The following is a 13,650-nucleotide window of genomic DNA, read 5'->3' on the forward strand; positions in this document are numbered from 1 at the left end:
AACACTCAAAGGAAAACTGTGAAAAACAATTCAGTGCAGCTCAGTTCAGTCTCCCGGAAAAAATGGTCAGAAGAAACAGCAAAACCTAAAACAAATGCTTCTCCCATTGTGTATTCATGACCAGCCTCTTGTTTGGAGATGGTCTTTCACTGACACAAAAGCAAGCAGGGTCTGCTGTTTCTGTCAGTTTAAACAAATAATGATGCAACAGGAGTGCTTCCAGTGAATGTGAAATGCACTGTTGAATCACCAGTGGAGCGCCACAATAGTTTGCCTTGCATCACAACAGCCAGGACAGGCTCAATATTAACATTTCCTTTGACGTGTGGCAAAAGGTTTTCTTTAACCCGTGGAGGTTGAATGGGAATCAGCGGATAATAAGAAATTAAAAGGTAAAGAGGACACAGGGGAAAGAGTGAGAGAGAAAGCCAAATCCTAGCCCCGGGGCTTAATGTTAGAACACAATGGCCGCCAAGGCAGTAAAGGAGTCGACATTTCTTATTCGCCCCCTCCCCTAGTGCCACCTGCATTACAATTAACCTCATGGCAACCTTGAGGTCTCTGATTAGTGATGGCCTATTGTCTCGATCACATTAATGCTTGGCCCCCGCTCTGCCCTCAGCGCACTCACATCAACAAATCAAACCCAGTTTCCGGCAGGGTCTTTTACTGCAGGGAGCTGGCCTCTAATATGGGACAGCCAACTAAGGGATGGCTTCAGAGGGTGTCTGCAGGGAGCAGGTACCTGTGACGTCAGGTAACACTAGAATGAGTATCTTAAGAGGCAATGCAAATATTGTTTGTTTTACCTGATGCAATGTCGCAACATATACCAAAAAGGTTGCAGGAAATTAACAAAACAAGAAAGTGAGGGAATACAACAGGAAATGGGTGGGGTTTTTTTCTGCCTTATTGTTAATGACAGCCACGCTGATAACTGCGAAATACAACAGTAAAAAAATGTACCCGTGCGGTCTCAGCTATACACCGATGACACTCGGGAGAAGTGAAAGACATGGAAGTGAGAGCATTCAAGGAATTGAAAGTGCACCAGATGTTGGGAACCCCTTAAGGAATAAACCGACACATTAAACATAATATCACCTCGTGCGCTAGAGTGCAATCACTGGTTCTCTCCGGGGAGCTGTTACACTATGTGTTGCTGCCACAGTTTAAATCTCAAGAACTAGAAACTAATGCGCCGCAGACGGGGTTGGCCCACGCAAAGAGCACACTTGGGAGCCACGGCTGGCTCGGGAGCTCTGTGTACAAAGCACAAACCATGTTTCTATTTGTACATGGTTCAAAAATAAACTCGCACTAGCTGTATCTGATATCATCAGGGAGATAAACATCAAATATTTTTATGTAAACTTGCTGCCGTCAACACAGGAGTCTGCCTCAGAAGTCTCTCCTCCCTTTTCGCTGCCTGTTTTTTCTTAAATCACACATTTCTGCTGCGATGGGGCCAAATAATTCATACAGTATTCATAACACATTCGCATCATTTCGATACAAGACAAGTCCCACAATGTCTGTGAGTTAAGGTGACGAAATGAATGATCATTCTAGTATTTAAAAGATAATTAGTAGTAGTGGATTGAGAAAATTAGAACTGACGTTATCAAAACTATATTGTACAATGCAGATATATCAATTTAATGTTGGTCTTAATACTAGCTTGGTAGTTTTAGTCACTGAACTTTGTAAGTTTTTGTTGACAGTGTGGAATGTGAAATTTGTGATGAGGCTATTAAGACGATAATTCAGAACAAATTGCAAGAATGTCATCTTTATAATGAATTGTAATTACTGCAATTATTATACTGTAATTATTGTAAATACTGAATGTTTAGTATTCATGCGTGTGGATGTGTGTTAATGAGCTGTGTTGTGAAGTAAGGCATCCATGTCAGAATAAAGTGTCTTGGATTGTGCATCAATAGGAAGATTTGACGGAGTTTGTTTAGTAAGTGATTTGATCATTCTGCTAAAAAGCACTGTTCATGATAAACGTGCATAATGTATAGTGTAGATGTATTAAATAAACTATTTCTTAAATACATTTAAATTGAATTTGGACAAACGGAGACCTGGTGGCAAAAAGGGTTTAAAATGGCAACCACACACCTCAGTGTTTCCACTTCATATCCAGCTTGGGACCATTCCCCCGAAAAACTGTCCTAAGTCGTGGTTGGAAACGGGGAAGTAAACAGCGGTCTCCTCTACCCAAGTCTACTGTTGCATCAAACCAAGGAAAAAATTCAGACTCTCTCAGGTCAAAGGTCATTTGATGATGAGTCACCACATTTCTATATTTATACAACCCCCCCGAGGTTGTTTAACTTTGGCTCATAATATGCTGCTTGCACAAAAGACCTATGCGGTCATTTTTTTGGAAGGAGGACAGTCTCCACACACCATCCTTCTTGGGAGATTGGCAAGGAGAGCTTGTTTATCAAAGAAGCTTCACTTACCCAGACTTCCCGCCATATTACCTCACAGCACACTCCGCATACTCTGCGACAATGAGAAAAAAAAAAACATAAAGTCAAAATATCTCTTTCAATCTCCAATGTAGTCAATCCGCAAAAATAGCAAACAAACACAGCTTAGCTGACAGCAGCGAGGCTAAGCGGTTACATACAGCTACAATGATTTATCCTCTACTGTATATTGCTGCCGTATTGAATTCCATGTTCATAAAAATTGTTACAAAACGACGGCCTACATCTGCGTAAGCCCCCTGCTACTCTTAAGAAGCACCTGTGGATGGCTCCAAATTCTCAACCTTTGTTTTGTTTTTTTAATGTTTTACACCATTTTATCACAACTAAAAATGCACCTGAGGCAAGTCACTCACTATCACTGTTCTCATTCATGTTTAAAGGTGCTACAAATTATATCCAGCTTCCAAAAAGCCTGAAAGGTCACCAGTTAAAACAGAAGTTAGGAGAGTCGTTACCGTGGAGCTGTTACATTATCTTGTGTAGTTGCTTTACTGTAAAGTGGAAGATTTTGGAAAATTGTGAGTAGTTTCCCGTCATCTCGTGGAGAGTCTTTGGTTTGATATGATCGTAATGAACATTCAAGCTCCGCAGCTCGACGCTGGTTGAGACGAGGGGTCAATTTCTTACTTAAAAGAAGCTTTTTGCTCACCTTTATACGCTGTTAGCTGAAAGCCACTTCGACGACTTTTAAATCCGTGTGTGTCATCAGATGAGTTGCTCAGTATCATATCTACCTTCTACTGCTCACATCTTGGTTTGCCGTAAAGTTGTTCCAGATGTTATCGTCTCACTGTCAAACATACTGCAGCCAATAAAAATGTTTGTGGTTGAAACATAAACTTGACGTTGACCAATGGTCTTAGTTTTGGCTCGGTTCCTTATGTTAGTTTTTATCTTCATCAAAATCCATGAGGCTTGAAAATATGGAGAACCGATTCCACAGATTCACAGGATGTTGTTGGTTTTTTTTTCTCCAGCAGAAGCAGACAGACCCATTAAGCATTTAATTCAGCCCGGCCCAGGTGTATCTCTGTGTCCAGCTAAGCAATACAACAGTTACACCATTTATGGACTGTCCAGTGTGCAGGTGGCAGAAAAACTTCTGGGGCACACCTGCCAGCTGATTCAACCATTAGACGACACACCACACTGTCTACAGCCCCAAACCCCTGAGGACGTCCCTCACCATGCAGGTGCACGGACAGAAAAACTGTGATGGATTACTCCAGATTTAGCAATTGCTTCCTCGAAAAGCCTCTTTTATCGTGTGTAAGTGAGGCGACCGGATACATATTTTTCTACAAATTACAGAGAACTCTTGTTTTCATGGTAAAATAAATGGCTGTCGGAATGATTTCAGCTGGAAGGCATGCGGCGAAGTCAAAAGAGGCAAGTAAAATGTTGTTTAAATGTCTCTAGCAAACTTCCACTGAGTGGAAAATACATTTAACACTAAAATGTATTAGTTAGGCAATAAAATCAAAATAACAACAAACGTTTTGGTTGATTTCCCCCCCCCATCTTAAACTCGCAACAACAAGAGGACAACAATGGTATAAAATTAAAAGAAAAAAAAATGCTTCTTTCAAACAAAAGCCACACTTTATCCGTCTTTAAGACTTTATCGTCTTTAAGCTCCAAAACACACTTCTTTCTCCCTCTGAAAACACTCTGTGGCCACGAGCCTGTCACATTGCTTACACGGCTTCTCCCTGCAACCACTACACACACCTAACCATACTCCGACCACAATGCTTTCAGAACCTGCCAAGTCCACGCCAAAATAACACTTCATTGGAGATTCAAGGAAACGGAGTATAAAATCCTTCCTGTACTCCAAACCATACGAAACATCACAACCAGTTTCAATTCCAAATTACAATCTGTAAGAATCAAATTTAATTTAAAGCCTCGTGTAATTTTTTTTTCTCCATGTCAGATTGAAACTGCTAGGCAGACAGACGACAAAGTGAACTGTAATAAATGAGGAGTTGAGGTGTTTTTCTGTCACAGAAAACTTGCCAAGATTAAAAATTTCATTAAGAAAACGCAGATGATAAACTTTTTTTTTTCTCAATGTAACTACACTAATTTGTCAAAGCTGAAAATGAATAAAATAAACTTCATATACAGCTGGAATTCATGCAGAAATATCAATAGACGCTGTTCTATTAATATTCCAAGAGGAATGCTTCGGCCTGGCATTATCCTCCACGAGATTCATCAGTGTTAGTAGTTATTGTCCAGACCCCCCGTGGTTGTAATTCTTTATCCTTGCCATCTTGGTAAACTGCATAATTTAGTTAAGAAGATGTAATTCTGTTGCCTTCACTCAATCGGTGCGCACATAAGTGAGTTTGCACATGTAATGCCATAGTGTGCTTAACTTATTGATTTGAAAGAAGACAGATTAAATGACTCCCTTGATCTTGCACAAGAAGTGATTGGAAGAGTCTAATAAATACACTATCACTATGTGTTAACGTCTTAGATGCTGGGGATTTATGTAAATCCTTCGTTTATCGTGGTGATCATAGGGTGAACTAGAAAGATAATACAGGTGCATAGTTTCACCAGATGTTGGCTGATCTGAACCAAAAACAGAAGTCAAGACAAAAGAAAAGGACTTAAATACTACAAAAGACCATTTGTGTTTTTGATTTTGTGTAAATATGACTGATTCATTCAGCACTTTGAGAGGCTTTTACACTGTTTGGTGGTGCAGCTTGATTTTGTGTGCTTCATTTTAGAAGTTCAGAACGGTATGCTTATCTCAGACCACAAACAAAATAGTCATTAACCAGCAGTGCAAAGGGAGTGTTTTGTCTCGGTAAAATATGATACCAGGTGAAGCTGCATGTCTTGACAGGTCGCCATTTTTGGGCCACTAATTTGGTCTCGTTGTGGCAAGTAGCAACTCCCAGCACAGCAGCAGGACAATTACATCCAGGTGCAAGGATTTGATTCAACAAATTCTAGGTGGATCATTCCAGCTTGCTCCAACCCCCTCCCCCTCCCCCCCTTTGCCGTGTTGTCTCTCTTCTGGGCCAGCTTGGAACAGATGCCCTTGGAAAACCCAAAGGCCTCACGTGTGGCTGAGGACCTTGACAAAAAGCTGAAGCACTTCCAGAAACTTGAAAGTCATGAACCATGTTGTATATTATAATAATTGGAATGGCAGCAACTGGAAACATTCCCCTGAATATTCCAAAAGATAATGGGACATGCTAATGAGCATGGAATCAAGCCAATCAAAAAAATGAGAGACAAGAAGGAGAGAGGGCTGGTGATGGGATGGAGGCCAAAAAAAACCCCCCAAAAAACAAGGAAAACGTGTGGGGTGGGCTGCGTGCATTTGTGATGTATGTGTGCTCTGTCTTCTTGGAACAGCAGTACTGTTGAGTGTGAAATAGCACCGTACAGTCCGCCTGTCAAAACTGTTGATGCACATTTGGGGGAAGTATAATTTGGGAGCTTGCACCTGGCAGACTGAAGGATTTCATGCGATGCTGCTATGCCAAAGCACTCGAGCAATGCCATGCTAAACTCGGAGCTTATTTCTCTGGTCGCCACACACACAACACAACGGAGGGCTCATAAATATCAACACTTTTTCTTGTGGAATTGTGTTCAATTCGAAAATGTCTCACAACTTTGAGTTAATGCCATTTGGCATCTTACGCACTAAAGTTTGGTCTAATTTGATTTATTTTAATACACTGGAATGTTAACAGTGTACAAAAAGGAAATTTACTACCAACTACGAGTCCGTTTTTTTCCAAGGGGAGCAAATTATGTAGAATTAAACGAATAGAAAACTGCAACTGCTTGATAATCTTTTGATTTACATTCAGCCTTAAAGTGTAATTCCATTTAAATGATAATTACTACTTCAGGGGGAGGTTATGGGACAACGTCTTATTAAAAATACCAGACTGCATCTACACCTTACAGCAAACTCTGTCATCAGTGACACACTACATCTCAATCCTGCGGACAGCTGATTGGATTTACTCAAAACTTGGGCCGGAGAAAGTCTCACGCTGGGAGTAAAATTGACTTAGGCCTGCACTCAGACAGAAGGATGAAGGGCATCCAGTCTTATCGTTCTGCATCCCATGTCTCCCTGCAGCTCCCCGGAACACTTTCTGTGTGTTATTCCAGTGTATCGTGTATTCCCGGATACACGAGGATTTGAATCAGAAGTGCAGCCAACATTTAATGGCTTTGGAATGTTCAGATGGATGAAAGATCAACATGAGAGATAGATCGCTTAGTAAATGTTATAAATTGAGATGTATTTTAAATGTTTGTGTGACTACATCAAGATGTGGGAGACTTTTTTTTCACATTACATACGGTACTTTTTATTTGTTCAGACAACATTTGACTCGTCTAAAAAGTATCGTGCAACAATAACACCGCCTCAATGTTCAAATTAAATAAGTCACTACATACATTATGCTTCCAGTTCATGGCAAAGATTAGCATTTTATTTCATGTCAGGTTTATTTGATAAAATCTTAACAATGTTTCTGGAACTGTAATATATAAAAAATGCAGACAGGGGAACCAGGGGGCTGTGTATAATCTCATTCCCACTGCATCCTCACTGGGGTGCTAGTTCTCAGACTTCAGCCAGAACACAAGCCTTTATTTGATTTAGGGAACTCCCCCTCTCATGTGCCTCCTCTGCTCATGAAGTGTCCCAGTATGGAATGTCTGCATTATTACACTGCTGACAAAGATTGATGCTTCTCCAAACCATCTGCACACGCAACAATCTTCAACTTGAATCAACTTAATTGCAGACAAAGGAGGGAGAAAAAAAAAAAAAAAAAAAACACTTTTAAGAAAGTACAACTAATGATTTAATTATGAATGTCGCTGTTCTGAAACATATGTTTGGAAGACAAAAAAAGTTTTGTAATGGATGTTTGAGATTTTAGTCATACACCATCAGCAAAAGTGCTGAGAATGAGTGATGTATTGAAACGCTGCACGTGGCCATGGTTGGAGCAGGAGCAGCGTAAAGCAACGAGTGATACAACTTTGAAATCATCTATGAGTCACTGACATATTATCAGTCAGATTCTCTAAAAGTAGACGTGCAAATAAATGGTCCTTTGCTGCATTCATGTGTTTTGAAACATTAAACACAATTTGTCATTTTGAGACAGAGGTGAAGTTAAATTACGAGGGGAAAAAGTCTAAAACGCAACTACTTTTATCTCACCTCTATTTTAATATAACTCCTGTGATTTACATGAGCAGGTATGTGATATGTTCTTGACTCTTAAAGGCTTAGAGAACAAAAGCTGCAGGGTCCTCGCGCAGAGCATCGACCTGTAACCCAGTGGGATAAACTGTTCAAACCTTACACTATGTCACCATTTTATTTAGCAGACTCAGGATCAAAACCCTAATCCCCCCTCCCTCCCCCGCCCATACACACACACACTCTTTGGTTATAATTAACTTGCAGTGCTTGATACTAACACTATTTTAAAGATGTGTTGCTATGGACTCTTCTTATCCTGATTCAATCTGGCTTTCTGTGTAAAGCACAAAGAGGCAAAAAAAAAAAAGAAAAAAAGAAGGTGGCTGAGTAGTTTTTGTGTTCTCTCTCCTTTATACTTTGTGTTATCACTTCAATATTTCAGGGTATTAAGCTTGAAGACATTTATGCAAGCAGAGTCTGATCATTATTGGTGCCAGCAGGTGAAATTCATAAAGTTTAGCTCTGATGAACTCGCAAATAGCTTGTTTGTTTATTTATTCAACTTAAAATCGGAATGATTTCTACAAAATCTAAAGAAAGAAAAACTTGCGATGATCCAAAACATTTAGATTTGAAGTATTTGCTGGAGTTTAACACCTCATACAATCGTTTTTCATGTTAAAAAGTCCTCAATCCCATAAATCAAAACATAAACAAAGCCAGTGGTGCAGCGACAAGAGTTTCAACAGTGACACTCAATTACAGATCGCAGTTTTAAGCATTAGCCAATTATTTTCTGAAAAGAAAAATACAAACAAACTTAAGGAGCGCTTTAAGATTTTCAAAAAAATTATTAAAAACGATTTGCAGAAATAGCTGCTTTCAAACAATCACTGCACTCACCATTAGGTAGCAACATGCAGCCATTTATCTGTTTGGTGACGGGGTCGCAGTTTACTGTGAAGTGATGACAGATGGATACTCCACATCGCACAAGTTTGGAAACAACCTTTCGAGAGAAGTTCAGCTGGATGCTCTTTTTAAGGACTTATCAACACTTGTCCATTAGACACAAACCACTGCTGTGCGTGGCTTTATACCAAATAGCTGAGTGTGGATGCAGGGCAGGGGGCTGTCATACATTAAAAAAAAACACAAGTGGTTGCAGACAAGTCATGTGACAGATGTGATCCTCAAACACTAACCCTGTTATTTGCTTTGCTGTGGGTAAACAGACACTCACAGTCGACTGAAGCCATAATTTGACATTAACATGTGAAATAGTTATAATAAAAGCATTAAGATAATACTGTGTGGACTAAAGTCTCGCTGTGGTCGATCCGTCTTGAACGTTTGCAAAGTTTCAACATTCATTTTTAAGTTGCAAAAGCTGCTGACAGGTTCCCAGTAGGCCATAAACCACCATTACAACATCGCTTGTGCAATAGTGTTGTTCTGATGTGGGTTTGCGTTTCACTGCGATTCTGCTTTCCACTCTGCTCCAGAAACACAAACTTTCCTGTACTGTAGATTTCAGCTACATTCCTGTAATTATTGCCGAGTTGAGATGTTGTTAGTTGTTTAAAGCTTCGCCGTTTTTCAGAACTTGATCTCGTGGAGGGCCTTGACCTTTTTTTTTTGAGAGCGCTAACATTTTCTTTGCCCTTTCACTGGAGTGGCTTTATCATACCTGAGCAAAGCAGAGCTCGGCTGTAAATAGTGTTCAAGCAACACACGGAGCAACGGTATTAAATGATGGAGAGCGTCTTTAATTGAGTTCGAGTTAGATTAACTTCAGCTGCAAATAAATGAGAGAAATTACAAAATGATTCATCAAAAACAAACACACGCATTTTGTAAGAAAATACTTTATTAATGCAACATTATTCAAACACATTTCGCTGTGAGAATGAAGTGTTTCCATATGTAGATGTTCTCTGCTACACACTGACCTTGCAACAAAGGAAAATGCTGCATAAATGCAATCATAAAAATGTACTTTAGTTTTTTGATGTATTACGTAAATGCCACCCCCCCCCAAAAAAAAATAAAAAAAAAATCTTGGCATTTAACAGTAAATATTTTGATACATTTTCCTCAGAAAGTGGCAGTGTGAGGTTTTTGGCCACAGTTGTGCTATAATTTCCGTTGCAGGTGGAAACACCAATTAGTGATTAATTGGAGGGGGAGGGAAAATAATAAACGGCAAACACCTGGACCAAGCAAATTTGGGCCAATCATTATCAATCAAACCATGAGTGAGCAACGGCCAATTGGAATTAATGGGACACACCAGTCTTATAATGCAGAAAATGTGTAGCATTTTATTTATAAATTATTATTAGCAGACAAATTGAATTATCACAGTTGCAACTGTCAAACGGTTGGTCACTCAGTTAGAAGAGATGGATTTGTTGCCAACATGTTTATAGAAAACAATACATTAATCCATGCTGCGAAATGTGTTCGGGCTCTCCTGCTACAGAAAAAAAAATAATATTATTAAGATGTAAGCTTGGGGTGTGCCTGTTTTATTTTTTTTAGGTTTTACAGAGTAGCCCCTTTACTCAATCTCCTGCTACGGTAGTAATGGTTAGTATCATCTCCTAATGTCTCACTTTTCTTTGTTTGTTAAACTCGTGTGGTGGCCGTAAAATAGTTTCAGTACCCCTAAAATGTATTTGATATCGTCAAAGAGGTGCTTCCTCACCGTGTCTTCACATCCCTATCAAAGGAGCGCAGAGGTCACTGCAGCTTCCGCAAGCAATGTGACACTGTTACATCCCAGATTTTCATCTATTCTCACCTAAACCGCGTCCTAACACTCAGCTAACTGAGAACTCTGAGTCGAAGACATAAAATCGAACCGTGAGATACTTACAGGAGCCAGCTGCTGCACACAGGCTGGACCATGTGCTATGCATCGGGGAATTGCGGGGAAGGATTTAGTACATCTCACTTAGCTGATCGTTATTTAGCATCTTTTATGAAAACATAACATTTTATTTCAACAGCCTACATACAGCTGAACCAAATGAAGCTAATCTCGGACCGATTTCCTTATTTTGTATTTTTTATTTTTTTTTTGTCTCCATGTCCATGTTGCCAGTTTATTTTGTATTCTTTCTCCCTACTAGTGCTAACCCCTAAAATCTTGACAGCATGGGATAGCCTACTCGAGTTCACCACTTGGTGCACAGTCATACAAACACTCCCACACAGACAGACACACACACACACACACTGCTTCCAGGTCTTTCTTGGCTCCCATCACCAGTCAAGTTGCATTTCCACCTGTCCTGCTGCTGCAGCTGGTGAAAATGATTCCGTGCCAAGCGCGCTGTTATGATGATACCTTACGTATCACGTTTTTGTTTGCCAATTTTTTTTTTACTTTTAATCACTCCCTTTCTGTGATGCCTGTTTGCAGAGGTTGAATAGGATTGAAGCGTGCATCAATCAGTGCCTTTCCACGGGATGCTGTTGATTTGTTGTGAAACTGTATTGTGGCGTTGATGCCGACCGGCTCCAAGATGACAGAGAATCTTAGAGGTCTTTGTTAAAGGTCAGCGAAAACGCACGTGACAATATGTTTCTGTCTCCGCATGCTTCCTGTGAGTCGTAACATTTTGCTACAGGAATTAGGGCTTTGGTTTGATGATGGCGCCACAGTGTTAGGCCATTCTGAATAGGCTTGGGTGTCAGAAATGTATGAATAATAATGAATGGAAAATGTCTGCAGATGCACACACTCTCACGACAAACACATATGAAGCCACTGTGTGCACTGGACTCTGATGATGGATGTACTTCCATTATCTGATTCAAACTGAACAACAGTGAGGCAGAACAATTACCAAGCACCAAATGTTTGCATGGGGGGCGGGGGGGGGGGGTGGTGGGGGTGGGGAGCGGAGAAGGTGTCGACATTAGCATGGCATTGAAAATAGCATCAATTCTGCATGCACAAGCCAACTAACCTGAGAAATTATGATTCCATTTTCATTCATGGCAACCATTTTTTTTTTTCCTCTGGAATGATTTAGTCACAAGGATGGAAAGAAAAAACTAAATGAATTTTTATTTAAAATATCTGCACTCAAAGCACCAGGCAAGCAAGCCTACTTATATTTATTGCCCCTTGTCTCTAAAAAACATTTAAAGCATTTGGGTAGAAGCCCAGCAGGAAAACGACAATGAATTTCAGGCAACCAAAGGATTAAGTGGTTGTGCAGAGGCGAGTGAGACTGTTTGATTTGCTGACATGGTGTTCATGTGTACAAATACTTCTAGATGTTTCAAATTTCAACCACTGAACTAGTTTCCGCTCTGGGTGGAATCTAGGAACAAAATGTTTGTGCTTTTGTTAATTAAAGACTTAAATTTGTATCACGTGGCACTCTTACATTTTTGCTATGTTGAGACTTTGACTTGTCACCCACGCTCAGCACAGTTTAGAGGACAAAATTCTCTTTCAAGAGAAGTAAGTTTAGAAAACCTGCTTTGCTGTAACGACTTCCTCATCAGACTCTGATTACATCAATCTGATGTTTTTGTGAAATACGTCTGACAACCAAACACATTATAATGATGTCTAAATTGCATCACTGGGAAATAATTTTGATGTGCTGTCAATTTACAGTGAAACCACACGTACTATAAATGCAGAACAACATTAAAAAGGTTATTTTGGACTAAAAATCCGAAGAGCAGGCAAACAGGATGTAACCCAAACACGCGTTCCTATCAGGCTTAATGTTGCAAAAAAACAAAAAAAAACCATTAAAACCTTGGCGTTCACCTCCAGCCCACCGTGTGATGCACTCTGACAACAACATTGTGATGTGGAATGGTTCAGGAGAAATTAAATCTGTCAGTGATTATCTTTGACTGGTCATCCTCATTGTGAAATAAGGAGTCATTATTACACTCATCAAATTAGCAGATGTCTACAAGCTGCTCTGTAAGCGAGAACACCACTCAATTGAACAATGCATTGGATCACTTTAATTTTCTTTTGATCAAAACACGGACTGATTCTATTCCGGCACTGATTAATCCGTTCACAATGCTCTGGCTAGAGCGTCACTCTTTGAGACAAATGTAAACAAAGGCTACAGTTACGTCACCAAAACTAGAAAGCCAAGATTGGAAACTGCCCTCTCTCTAGATTTGGTTGACAGGTCGTACAACACACACACACACACACACACACACACACACACACACACACACACACACACACGACTGTCTGATGTTTGTTAGCACGTGTCTAACTGAAGAGAAACACAGAAACGCTGTGAATAAACATTAAGCTGCCTAATTCAAAGTGGAAAACACCGATTATGCATGGACGACTAAAGGGTTAAATAAACGACCATTTTGGAACCGGAAGTTCGTCGGTTGCTGTCCATTTCCTGGATTTAGGTACCCTCCCTAAGCCACTACCACCAAAGTGACCCTCCAGCGTCACCAAAACTGCACAATGACGAACCAAATATCGTCTTAAACTGCGCACGTGTGAATAAGGCCCTCGATTTAAGTCCCACAATAAACAGATAGACACCGTTTGTTGTTGTTGTTGTTGTTGTTGTTGTTGTTGTTTTCTCAGGGAGGCTGTAGAGGTGTGCAAGCAGTCTCACCCTGCCGCAGAGCGCTAATTGGAGTGGCCTCATTTAGCAACACGTCAAAAGGTGACGCGACAACACCGTGTCAGCGCCTCCACAAATCTCCTGCATGGTCTCAACTTAATAGCATGTCAGACATCACAACTGATGCAATGGGGGTCACCGTGAGCCTATGTTTCACTATAACGAACCCTGCGCTGGGACTGTGGCGGCAAAGCGGAGATTAATGTCCCAATCAGTGATGGCGTTAAATAAAAAAAAAAAAAAAAGAGCGGTGAACTACACGAGCTCC

The 13,650-nt window shown here is 40.3% G+C and overlaps 1 protein-coding gene across 1 annotated transcript in view; it reads right to left on the reverse strand.

The window, feature by feature from the left end:
• Positions 1–13,650, reverse strand: part of agtr1b (angiotensin II receptor, type 1b) — a 109,501-nt gene that overhangs the window by 85,859 nt on the left and 9,992 nt on the right. Inside the window, exon 2 of the mRNA XM_069159462.1 lies at positions 2,478–2,520. The gene's annotated coding sequence lies outside the window, so the exon portion shown is untranslated. The remainder of the gene's footprint in view (positions 1–2,477; positions 2,521–13,650) is intronic.

Source organism: Embiotoca jacksoni, unplaced genomic scaffold (genome assembly GCF_022577435.1).
Source record: "Embiotoca jacksoni isolate LCO1_2020_lvr unplaced genomic scaffold, fEmbJac1.0.p SCAF_25, whole genome shotgun sequence".
Classification (NCBI taxonomy): domain Eukaryota; kingdom Metazoa; phylum Chordata; class Actinopteri; family Embiotocidae; genus Embiotoca; species Embiotoca jacksoni.